General features: G+C 34.9%; 1 long non-coding RNA gene across 4 annotated transcripts in view; it reads right to left on the minus strand.

Annotated features, from left to right (window-relative positions):
- The window catches only part of LOC134424206 (uncharacterized), a 38,342-nt gene extending 30,154 nt beyond the window's left edge, over window positions 1–8,188 (minus strand). For 2 of the 4 annotated variants that reach the window (XR_010029364.1, XR_010029367.1), the window contains exons 1-3: window positions 3,126–8,188; window positions 1,679–1,856; window positions 266–334 (exon numbers count right to left, since the gene is read on the minus strand). This is a non-coding gene — a long non-coding RNA (uncharacterized LOC134424206). The remainder of the gene's footprint in view (window positions 1–265; window positions 335–1,678; window positions 1,857–3,125) is intronic. The other 2 variants (XR_010029366.1, XR_010029365.1) reach the window with 1 other exon arrangement.
- Between the last annotated feature and the right edge of the window lie 3,697 nt (window positions 8,189–11,885).

Here is an 11,885-nt window from a genome sequence, read left to right on the forward strand (position 1 = left end):
TCTAAATTTTGTGATTATACAACTGTTGCACCTCCTAAGTAGAAAAAAAAGTTTTAAGCTGTTAAGTTTTTTAACAGAGCTGATGAAATACAGCAGAGCACCTGAGAGTTTCCATATTCAGTCATATGATGAACAGCAGCCTGAGCAGAGTTACACGTGTGCAAAAGCACAAAATATATATACACACATTACAGCACACAGTATATTAAGATCTATTTAAAAAGGACCAGAAGCAAATTCTCTGTATGCAGAAATCCTAACTTACCTTATGCAGCTTATCATAGTTTTTGTTCAAGAGTTCATTCTCTTTTTCTGGATTGTTTATTCTTTCCTGCTATTAAAATGAAGAGAGAAGTTTCAAGTAATGCACAGCACAAAATGAAATTACAATGAATGTGTGAACAGAAATAGCAAATAATTTTAGGCCATGTCAGGCTATTATTTGTTCTTTTAATACAACTGTCTCTCAGAAGCTTTATAAGATAAATCCACATGGATTTACTTACATTAGCCCAAAGTCTTTTCCATGCTGTTTAGATGAAGCTGAGAGTAGCATGTTGCAGTTGATCAACAATCTAATCACATTCCATCTTATGCAAAATAATATAAAAGTGTGTTCTATTTTTAAATTCCCTTTTAGTAAGTGAGAATCAATATTAGCTAGGGCATGGCTTTTGCATAGAAAATATTTTTAGTGACATTATAGAAACAACACACCCTTGATTCCAAAACACTCACTACAGCAGGACCTGGTTTAAGGACATGAGATATTTAAGTAGAGAATATCTACCCTCCATGCATTACAACATTTAAAACGTTTGGCAAAAATATCTGTGAGGTAAACTTGGGTCATGTAAAATACATTTATTTACAACAGGTAAAGCAGGTGGTAAAACTAAATAAAAATTGCTACAAAATGCAAGAAAAATCAGGTAGGTTTTCACATTTTTATTCCTTATAGATTGAAGAAAATGGGGAAGAAAGCATTCCCCATCTATGTTTAGCCTTGTATCTGGACAAGTTGTTAGTGATGAGAGAAGTCTCTCAGAGTCACAAGACATAGAAATAGAAGTGACTGATTTGAACTGCTGTGTAAGATGCAACACTGTACTCTAATTAAATCAGGTACAAAGAATACTAGAAAGTAGCAATACATGATCAATAAACAAGTATTATGTTTTTTTTCTATTAATAAACCACTTTTTTAGTATCGGAATTGACATGATGTCTTATGTTTTAACTTCAAATATAGTCCAAACACTGGTGGTTCAGATCAGGTGTGGGTCACAGTTCTATGAAATACAAACAGCATTTTGGTCAGAAGTTTTTGTTTTGAATACGATAAAAAAATATATAGTACCATTCTTCTAAATATGTTTGAAAGGTCTATCCACATCTTCTCCATTGAAATGTACCCCAACATTTATTTTTCCTTTATCTGTATGCACTACCTAAAGTAAAAGATTCTAGCTCCTGCCCACAGCCTCACTTCCTCTGAACCTCTGTTTGAAATAGCTACTGACTGCAATTTATTTTGAAGATGGAACTATTTTAACTTCCCCTCTTTAAGCTGTTCATTCAGTTCATCACCTTTTCCTAAGCATCATGGTTGGTCTTTAAGTTCTTTAGGCTCTATGAAAAGAAAGGAATATCCAGAAAAAAATAAAATAAATTATACCTAGTAGAATGTTACAACACAGCTTATTCCAGCAGTGGTCTGTGTCCCTGGCAGTATTTAGCGCATATATTCTCAATGTGGTCAACAGGAGACACTCTTGATCCGAGTAACTGAGGGTATGGCTGGGGGAAGGTGGCACTCCTGGTGCTCTCATCAACATTAAACCCTCAGTTCAGTCCTGATGAAAACAACCAAGAAATACATCTGTTCAGCAATTAAAAGATTTTGCTGTGGTTATGGTGGTTAGACATGTTGACCAAAAAACACCGCAGCAGCAAGCAGAAATGAATGTTGACCACAGTTATGGTAATCACAGAGCTTGCCACAGCTCTGTTAACCCTTAATTGTAGATATATAATTGTTCATAATCCTAATACATTCAGTTCTCTTTTCCTACTAGTAGTACTTTAAAAAGGCACTTCTGATTTTTTTATATTTTCATTTATTTCAATGGATGACATTAAGGCACATTTAACCAATTTTAATATTAAATTAAGAATGCTGATAGAACCTCTATTTTCAGAGTATTAGTTAACACTATAGCAGCTACATTCCACAAATGCTTTAATAAAGCCTCATTCATTAAGAATTTCAATGTGAATAATATTCAAAGTTGAAACAACAGAGCACAGAAGTCAACCTTCTGTTTAATAAAATGAGTGTATGAAAATTTATGCTAAATACATATGTGTATAGATAGTGCTTAATGATTGCAGAGAGAATAAAGTTAGCTTCAGTTTTTTCAATATACTATTTCCTACAAAGTAGTTATAATAGTTATGTTATGTGCCATCTAAACTAGAAATTTTGGATTTTACAGTTATTCACATTTAGTAGACATGTTTCAAAGATTCAAATTATTTCAAATTGGAAAACCATAGGATCCATTCTCTTATAACAAAAAAGAGCCACAAAAAACACTCATCCTTCTCCAAAATGCAACTTTCACTGTGAATATTAGAAATAATGTCTTCAAATAGCAGTTTGAGTCCTTAGCCCATGTTTCCATTCAGCTGCTGCCAAGAAAGAGGCAAAAGCACTCGATGTTTGTTGTAAATTACCAGAAAGTTGCATATGATTTAAAATGGAACAGTTTACTTATTGCTTTCTATTTAAGAACCCAAAAAGTCCTGCGAAACCTGTCTCCCCTGGAATTTCCATAGCTCACCCTATTAAAAAACTGGATTTGAGCTGCTGACAGAAGAGCTGCTTTGGCAGAAAGGATGCAGGTATTGCACCAAAGAGGGGAAGAAGGCAAAGCACAGCAAAAGGTAGAAATGAAACAACATGGGGAAAAAGGAATGGAACAAAAATCTAATGGCACAGGTGTGATGTAGAATGCTAAAGGGTAAGAGCAGTCAGAGGTTACAGGGATTCCTTGTGCTTCCAGCTCACAAGGCTAGGACACTTTACAGAGCTCTACTGCAGTTGGGATTCCCCAACTCACAGGAACTCTCCCATTTCCAAGCTGCCAATCATTCCATCCTCCATATGCACATGCAGTTCTCCAAACACATATGGGAAAAAGAAGGCAAGAGCTGTAATTTCACATTCAGTGATATTTTCATAAAACTGTTCTTTTTATAAAGAAAATCATTACTTACAGTAGCCTTTTAAAATAATTTCCATGAACTTAAGAACACAAGTTCAAACTGAATCACTGAGAACAAAATAGCCAAATCTCCCTAACTTTATGAAAGACTGATAAAATGAGGGTGGCCTGGTACCTCTTTTTTTGGTAAATTGGTATATTTAAGTCAAAGCTCTCACTTTAAATCATCAGGAGTCTCTTTCAGTGGCCACACAGCCCAGTTCATTCTTCACAATCTGACTAGGATAGCCTCCTACACTCTTCTAAAAAAAGCCTGAAACTTAAGACTAAAAATCCTTCCTCCATTTGAAGCAGCTTGAGAGAAGTGGTTCGTTTTCATGCACTCAGTATTGACTGAAAATCAAGAACTGTGCATATTTTTTTTCCATTTACACTGGTTTATGAGTTAAAAGTAGAGAAATGACCAAATTCCAAATATCTCTTGAAACTGGAGAAATTTACATTCTATTGCTAAGAGAGAACTGCTTTTCTCAATCAGTTGTTTACAAACTTGATAATTTCCACACTGTCCCAAACGTTTAGGCTTCAAATTTAAAAAGAAATATATCATGAGCTTTTGAAAAGTTGAACTCATTTTGCAAATCAGCTTTCTACAATAGCTTTTTCAATTCCAAAAATGTGGCAGATTTAGTGTGTAATGCCCAAATTAATTTCTTCTTCTATAATTGACATTACAGAATGTAGGTAGATAAACATTAAGATACAGCAGCTTTAAATAATACATCAACATCTTTCATTATTGTATAAAACAGGACATGACAGAAAAAACTTCCATCCTACACTTTAAGAGATTATTTGTTCTCCATTTACTTTTCCATCATCTCAAGTATTTGGTGCCAGCAGAATATAATTTTTATTAATTCTCTCTTATAGTTTAAACATATCCAATTCTGCTAATAAAAGGGTCTTAGCAACTTTTAACACCTGAAGGCCTGGACTCAAACATGCTGCAGGTGTGTCAACTACATGAAAATAATTTAATATTTATGTAGACATTCTTAAAATTCTAAAATTACAACTACAAGATTTGATGATGATTAGTATTAATATAAATTATTATAAAATAAAAAAAATCCTTAACATTTGAAAAGGCATTTTCTCTTCCAGTATTTATCAGTTTTAGACGTATTGGACATACGGTCACAATGCCATGCTGGAGCAAGGGAATGGACTACAAAGCTTACACATCTGTAAACCAGCTGGATACGTGAAATATTTTCCTTTTATTCTTCAAAATATCAAATGCTATTGTGTTTTGGCATTACCCAGTTAATTGTCCTTGCACAAAAGATAAACACAGTCACAAATCTGAGATCTTCCCCAAGAAACAGGCCTAACTCAAAGCTAAAACTATCATGTGTCTCAAACATGTTATCTACATAAATTAAAGTTGTGGTGAGTATAGACAGCAGCACTGTCTCATGCTAGTTATTTAAAAGCTAATGTAGTGGCACGTTTTTATTAATCTTGTTCCACACATCAAACAAAAGGGTCTGATGCCTTCAAAGGCCCTTTTTTTTTCCTTTCTTTTTTAAGCAGGGGACTTCTTTTTTTCTTTTTAAGTAGAAAAAGGAGCAGATGATAGTGAAATTTATGATGTACAGATGTAAACTCCATAGCTTCTGACAGTCAACATTAACTATTTTTTCAACAGTGAATGAAAGGGCATTTGATTCAAACAGGTTTTAGATATTAATATTATGGAGCAAATTATTCAAATTCAGAAGTGAAAAATTACTTTTTATTTGGATCATTTCAATCCTTGCAATTTTAAGAGCTAGAGAAAGCATGTGCAATTAATTAATTATTAGTGCATTCCATTGATCACAATTTCTTTATTTATTTGAATAAAATATGCCTAAGAAATGTCCATTGCATCCAGGTATATGAAAAAGAACTTCCTGTTGAACAATGAGATCTTCTCAGATTTCATGGGTAAGGCACAGTTAATTGAGCAAGATTGTTGGGAAGGATCATTCTTCTAGAAATGAAGTCACAAACCAGTAGAATAGAAAATGATGATCTACACAGGCTTCTCCCTCTCAGGTAGGTATATTCTGCTCCCTGAACATCTGCTCAGGTATTTGGATATTACTTAAAAATAGGGGTTGTATACAGAAATAACATAAATTAAGTAGTATTTTTCACTAAAACAAATACTTTACTCAAAGTAAAGCATAAGGCTAAACTTGTACTGAGATAGCTCAAGCAATATTTTCTTTAGTGCCCAAAAAGTGGGGAAAAAAAAAATTGCCACAGAACCTGGACACACAGAAGTAGAGCTTAACAGAAGTCAGAAAAAGAAAAGGAACTAATATCCCTTTGGAGGCAATAACATGAATTAATAAGCAAACTGATCCTAGCTCTATGCCTTCTACCACAACTGCAGAAATCAGGAACATGAACTCTATCCTTCCTTTAAACATCATCTTCGTGCTGGCTTTAAAAGTCTGAAATGGATAACTAAGTTAGGAGAAAGTGACTCTTAAAAAAGCGAAGGATTATCTTTGGGGTTAATGCCTGAACTACACCAAAGAGACAATCTCTCTTCCAGACCCCTTATCATTTGGATTAAAAGCACACAGAGTGGAGTCCCAGTAACAGGCTGGGGACCAGCTGTGTGGGAATGGGGCACTGATAGCAACTTACCCCAGAAGGAAATGATTAAAGAAAGGATCTTGACCTCCACTGTACAAATTTATGCCAGTAAATCCCAGATGGCTACGCTAATAAAATTGAGGTCTAATTAAACCACATCCCTTGCATCTTGTCTTTGCTTCCATATGAGTAGGACATGGATTCAATACTGAGACTACTCTTAAGGAGTCCTGACTATTGTATTTACTGGATTAGTGGCTCGAAAACTTTTACCCATTCATACTCAGAACTGAAAACCAAGCAAGTAAAATATGTATCACCACCAAACTTCTCAGGGTCACTTGCCCTCTATCTGGCAAAATAAACAAAAGGCTTTTCAGCTGATTGTTCTCAACCACAAATGCACCAACGTCCAAGACACAGCCCCAAGCAGAGAAGAGCACGAATGTGCAGTACTATCTAATAGATCTACATACATCTAATTGATTTAAGTAACACAACTAATTGGTTTAAATCCAGAGTAACAATGCAGTAAAAAATGCCAAAGCATTAAAAACTGACAAGTAAATAAGCTTTTTTCATTAAAAAATCAACTAAATAAAACACACAACAAAAAGCACAAACATGCAAATGCCTCTTTCACAAATGCAGTCTGGGATGGCTTTAAAGATATTTTTGGAAAGCACTATGAGCTATTAACTAATTTGAAGATACCTGCTTGCAAAATGATTTTATTTAGAACTTATGCTTTACCTTGCACACTGTGTACCATAGGCATCAAATCACAAGGCTGTGGTTTCAGCCATCTTTTCATTACAAGCAGTCAAGTTAATTGCAGATAAATTTTGTGCTTAAAATTTGTTTAGTCTAATAATCCATAGGCCAAGTTTGTCCCTTAAGGCATATTTCTACATTCCTGAAAGAATCCCCAAACAAACTCCAATTAAATATGGAAAAAAAAACATTGATTGCAGCCACATTAAAATAATCATCTCAAGGAGTGCTGCATGTGAACTCAACTCTTGTATGTAGCTCTAGTGTTAGACAGAAACTGCAGTGAAGCTGCAAAAGCAGCTTTAAAATATGACTGGATATTTGTGGATATAGGACTCAGCATAACCAGCACTTCCCTTCCTAATTGATGGTGGACTAATGATTAACTGTGGCTGCTTCACTATTTGGTAACTACAGTTATTTCGATCACAAGAACTTCTTAAACATGCAGCAAAATAAAGAATGTTTTCTTAAAGGTTGGCAGAAATCTAACAGCAGGCTGACATCACATGGTGCTGCAGCAAGGAGATTGGGGGGAGCCCAATCCTGTTGGCATCACACAGCTCCTAAAGAATTTCAACTCTGTCTTTACGTGGGTACATAGCAGGATGACAGCCATGTGTTTTGTCAGAAAACACATGGCTGTCATCACATTTGTCAGAAAAAGCTGCTAATAATATCAAAATTCAAAAATATAAGCTACAAAGACGAACTAAGATGACCTTATTTTCACCCAAATGTCCAGGTTTTTCTCCAGTATTCCTGTACTGACAGTTCCTTCTCTGCTGATACAAACATTAAAAATGACACAAAACCTGTAGGATTACTTGTGCAATAAAACAACTCATACAGACTGTTCTACATAGCAGTTACAACACTCCCAAGAAAGCAAGCTAATGAAAGTGTCCAAAATACAACATTTATGGATCCCTTTAAGTTCTGGCTATGTGCATTCATCATAACAAATACATGACTTGGAAAACCTGAGGATTAAGAGTCTTCCATAAAGTATTCTGGTGGCAAAATTATAGAACACACACTACACTACATATGTACTGATGGACATTTTTCAATTTATTTCCCAGGATTTTCAGTCAAACACAGCATCTCTCGAGTACTAGCATATCTTCTATCAGGTTTCAAACTAGAAATAGACTATAAAGGAAATAATTTCAGAACTTAACTCACAGATAGTAACTTAGGTCAAGCATCGTGGTTTGGATGCAAGTAATTTGATGAACATAAATAATTTCCACTACTTTTTAGAGCACAGCTTTATCTGAAGATGTTTTTAAGCTGAATTTGAAGTTCATCTTCACTTTCAGACTCCTTAAAAGTTTTCACTTTTAATGAATGGTAGTTGACATCAAATTTAGATGTCATCTTCTGTTTCTGTCTGCTGTACTTCAAGAAGAGTGTTCATACTAAAACGAAGCATGGAAGTTCTTCGAAACAGATTACTTTCAAATAATGAAAAAATATTTAAAATATTTTCTAAATTCACTGTAGGCACAGACTGAGACATTATTTATGATAACTTCTTTAACCTATTTAAACTATATAAAGGAAATTCTGAATAGGGGAGACTTATGACTCTGTGAATAATTTAATAGCAAACATTATGATGTATTATTTATGTAGCACCACTGCTGCACAAAAGAATGCTCACACATAGTAACGGGGTTCCTCCCTTGAAAGGCAGCTAAAGAACTGATTACATATTTCTTATCAAGGAGAACTTCCACTGAAATCAAACTAGCAAGGACTGCAGGATCATGCCACTAGATCCTTAACGTCATTAAAGGTACCAGTCTGAAACTGAAACAGTCAAAAGGGAAACACACATGCAAAGGTGCAAAATCTTGCATTTATTTTTTTGAAAAAGCAAAAAAGAGAAAGATAGATAAAAGATTTAACTAATAGAGGCTTTATTATGAACACATTCTGCATGCATGTTTGCCTCACTTTACTGCACTGCACAGCTACACCTAATTTGCTGCTCTACCCTCATACAAGGCCAATAGTTTTCTACTATTGCTAGATTCCAAATTATCCATGGGCAGTAATGAACATTAAATTGTTTGCTATGAATTTATACCTAAAATTTTGCAAGAATTAATTGAAGATCTTTTGGATCAATTTGCTGTGGTATTTTTAAAGCAGCCAAATTCCCAGTAAGGTATATTTGTTCTTTGTGGACTTTTTTTTTTGTCTCTTCATAACCTAGAGACAGCCAGGCTCTCCTGAATTTTTCCAGGCATTTTATTTCTGTATTTCTGTATAAGTGTCCTGCATGTTTTCCGATCTGCATTAAAAATTATTTGAGAGGCTTGACTGAGCAATCTATGAGTTCAGCAGTCTTTAAAAAAAGAGGGCAGAAATGCAACATCAGTCTGTTGGGTTTATAATCATTGATCAAAAGGGCAGGACGAGGACATATGCAAGCCAAAACCATGAAATAGTTAATGTTTAATGAATATTACAGAAAGTATTCTCTGTCCTTATGGAAGACAATGCTACTGTGTTCAAATTCTGAGTATTGGTTACTAGATTTCTAGTAAGTGTTCACCTTATGAAAATGTGTTCAAGAAATTGCATATTCAGAGCACTCAAATTACCAGAATTCCTTCTGGTTTGGACAAGGTTTTAGAAAACAGACTGACACATCAGAACTTCTATGAAATTTCTGAACATTGTTATCTGAGTTGGACCTTCTGTGAACAACTTTTCCTTTTATTGTTTTTAATTACTCATGTTTGCTTCAGTTTAAGAATCTCTGCCTTAATCAATGTGGTCCTAATCCTAGTTCTGCACAGGACATCTTAGATCTGGATCTGTTTTTATACCAAGATAAGCCCTCCCATTCTGTCATATCAACATTTGATCTGTATTCCCAAAACCAAGTCCCTCTTCTACCTGGTAGCACTGGGCCTGAATAAATTTATTATATTTCCAACCTATTTTTGCATTGTCAAGACAAAAACCAAACAAATTGATTTTGGGAATAAAACTGCCCAATCAATGATATGAAGTGTAAAAACATGGGTGTGTGAAAATCATCAAAACTTCCACTACAAATAGATTAGATAGGCAAATTGGTAGAAACAAACATTTTTTTAAATCTAAAAACACGAGACTTGTTGCTGTTATCATATGCCTGAATCAATGTAATAAAAATGAAGACTGGTGTGAGGTGTAACTGGCCACCAGCTTGATCCATGATCTCTGGAAGTTAAGGAGACAATTCTGCTGACTCAGGTTTGAATCTGCGGTAGCTGTTGGGGTTTTTTTAAAATACATTAGCAGTTCAGTGTATAGGTTAACTGATAATGTTCCTATGAAAACATGAAAGTTTTAAAGTGTAATTCCTAAATGTAACTACAGTGAGTAAAGGCCTGAGAAGGAGCCTGCCTTAAGCAGAAAGTCTCAACAGTAAAAAGCACCATTATAGATGGCTGCATTGTAGTATTTGCTTTTCAAAGCCCACATGTGTGAGAGATTTTTCAGGTCTGCAGTGCTGTGCACACATGTATCAAGAGACTAGAACAAACCTTGAAATTAAAAAAGGAAAAACATGTGCAAACAAAGTACAGATGTGAAACTTTGTTATTACATAAAAACACTAAACTTTTTCATATACTACTTTTATAACCCTTTAACATGTAGAGAAGTTTTACTAAGGAAGTCCAATGATTTTAACTATTAGAAAACTTGCCTGATAGCTACTGTCTTCTCAAATCTGTACTTTTGTTTAACCCCAACTACTGTGGATTCTCATAATAAGGACTTCACAGGCAAGCAAGTTATCATGGCTGCTATAAATAAATAAAAGAACAAGGCGAAAGAACAACCTTTCTGCCTACAGGTACTATTATTGCCCACTGATGAACAAAAACCAGTATGGACTTGCTACAGTGAAGCAATTGTTAGGGATATAAACCATTGTTTTTAATAAATGTGAATTACACCTTTCCTTGTGTGCTCTGGCATATCAGCAGCCTCGCTCACTTTTCTGAGAGCACTGCTAATAAAAGATTGAACCCAGCTGGATGGACAAGGTCTGTGGCCTGGAAACTGGAGCTGCTGGTCAGCTGAAAGGGAAGGCTCTCATTTTGTTTCTCAGGCTCATGAACTTTTTCTTGTCAAGGCACAATCCTGCCTTCCAGCTCCAGGCCTGACCCAGCCACTTGGGGCCGCCACCAACATGTTCAGACTTTTTCTATCATTAACAAGCTGTATTAACTTGGTGGTCATTCTGGGGAAAATAATAAAAAAGATGAAAAAGAATGTGAAAAGTCAGCATAAAAAGCATTCTGTTGAAAGGAACATAATCACTGTGAAGACTTCAGCATAGAACCTGAATAATAAATTTCAGGTTTTGATATAACTATTACTGCCTGTGAAGAACTCTTTGAAGATAATTGAAACCACTGTGCAGCAATCTGCTTTATAGCACTGACAAATAACAGTTTCCTAAGGCTTATCATTTAAGGTTAGCAAAGGGAGGACACATATTTACTCCATATGGTGCTTAAATGTAATTTTTAACGCATGACCTTATATAGGAACCTCTGCATGCTGTTAAGTAAAGTTACAGATTTGATATGTGGTGGGGCAAACTATAAAAGCTCCAATTCCACAGAACATTCAGCTATTGAAAGAATGCTAATAATATGCAACATTCCAATTATATACAATTTCTAGTATTTTGGGATTTAAATATATATTCCATGTCTAAAGTGGCTGAAATATATAGGTGGAGATATTTAAGAAGGTACTCTGGCAAAAAAAAAACTTAATAGTTCTCATTACCATACTACACAGCAAATATTTCCAGTGTGCTTTGGAGAAGGAACAGTTAGCTGCCGAATATAATTAGATACAGAGGTTATGTCTGTCATCTGTCTTTAGAAGGATACAAATTTTGCTTTTGGTATCTGAAAGGTTGTACCTTTGATTTCCCTTGGTTCTGATAAACATTGGTAAGCTAGAACAAAAGGCAGTGAGGGCATGTGGGGGTGATGTAACATGCATGAACAGAAAACATACCCAGAAGTGAATGCAAAAAACTTGGCATATAAAGAAAGAAAAGGTGGCTTTGATGAGAGAGACAAGTTCAAGACTTTACAAAGTCGGTTGCACATCTTTGAGACCTGTATCTAGTTTACAGGAAATCTATTTTTGAAGGTCCAGAAAGAAAACTGAAAATAAGGACACACTTCA

The sequence above is a fragment of the Melospiza melodia genome, chromosome 13 (genome assembly GCF_035770615.1).
Source record: "Melospiza melodia melodia isolate bMelMel2 chromosome 13, bMelMel2.pri, whole genome shotgun sequence".
Classification (NCBI taxonomy): Eukaryota; Metazoa; Chordata; class Aves; order Passeriformes; family Passerellidae; genus Melospiza; species Melospiza melodia.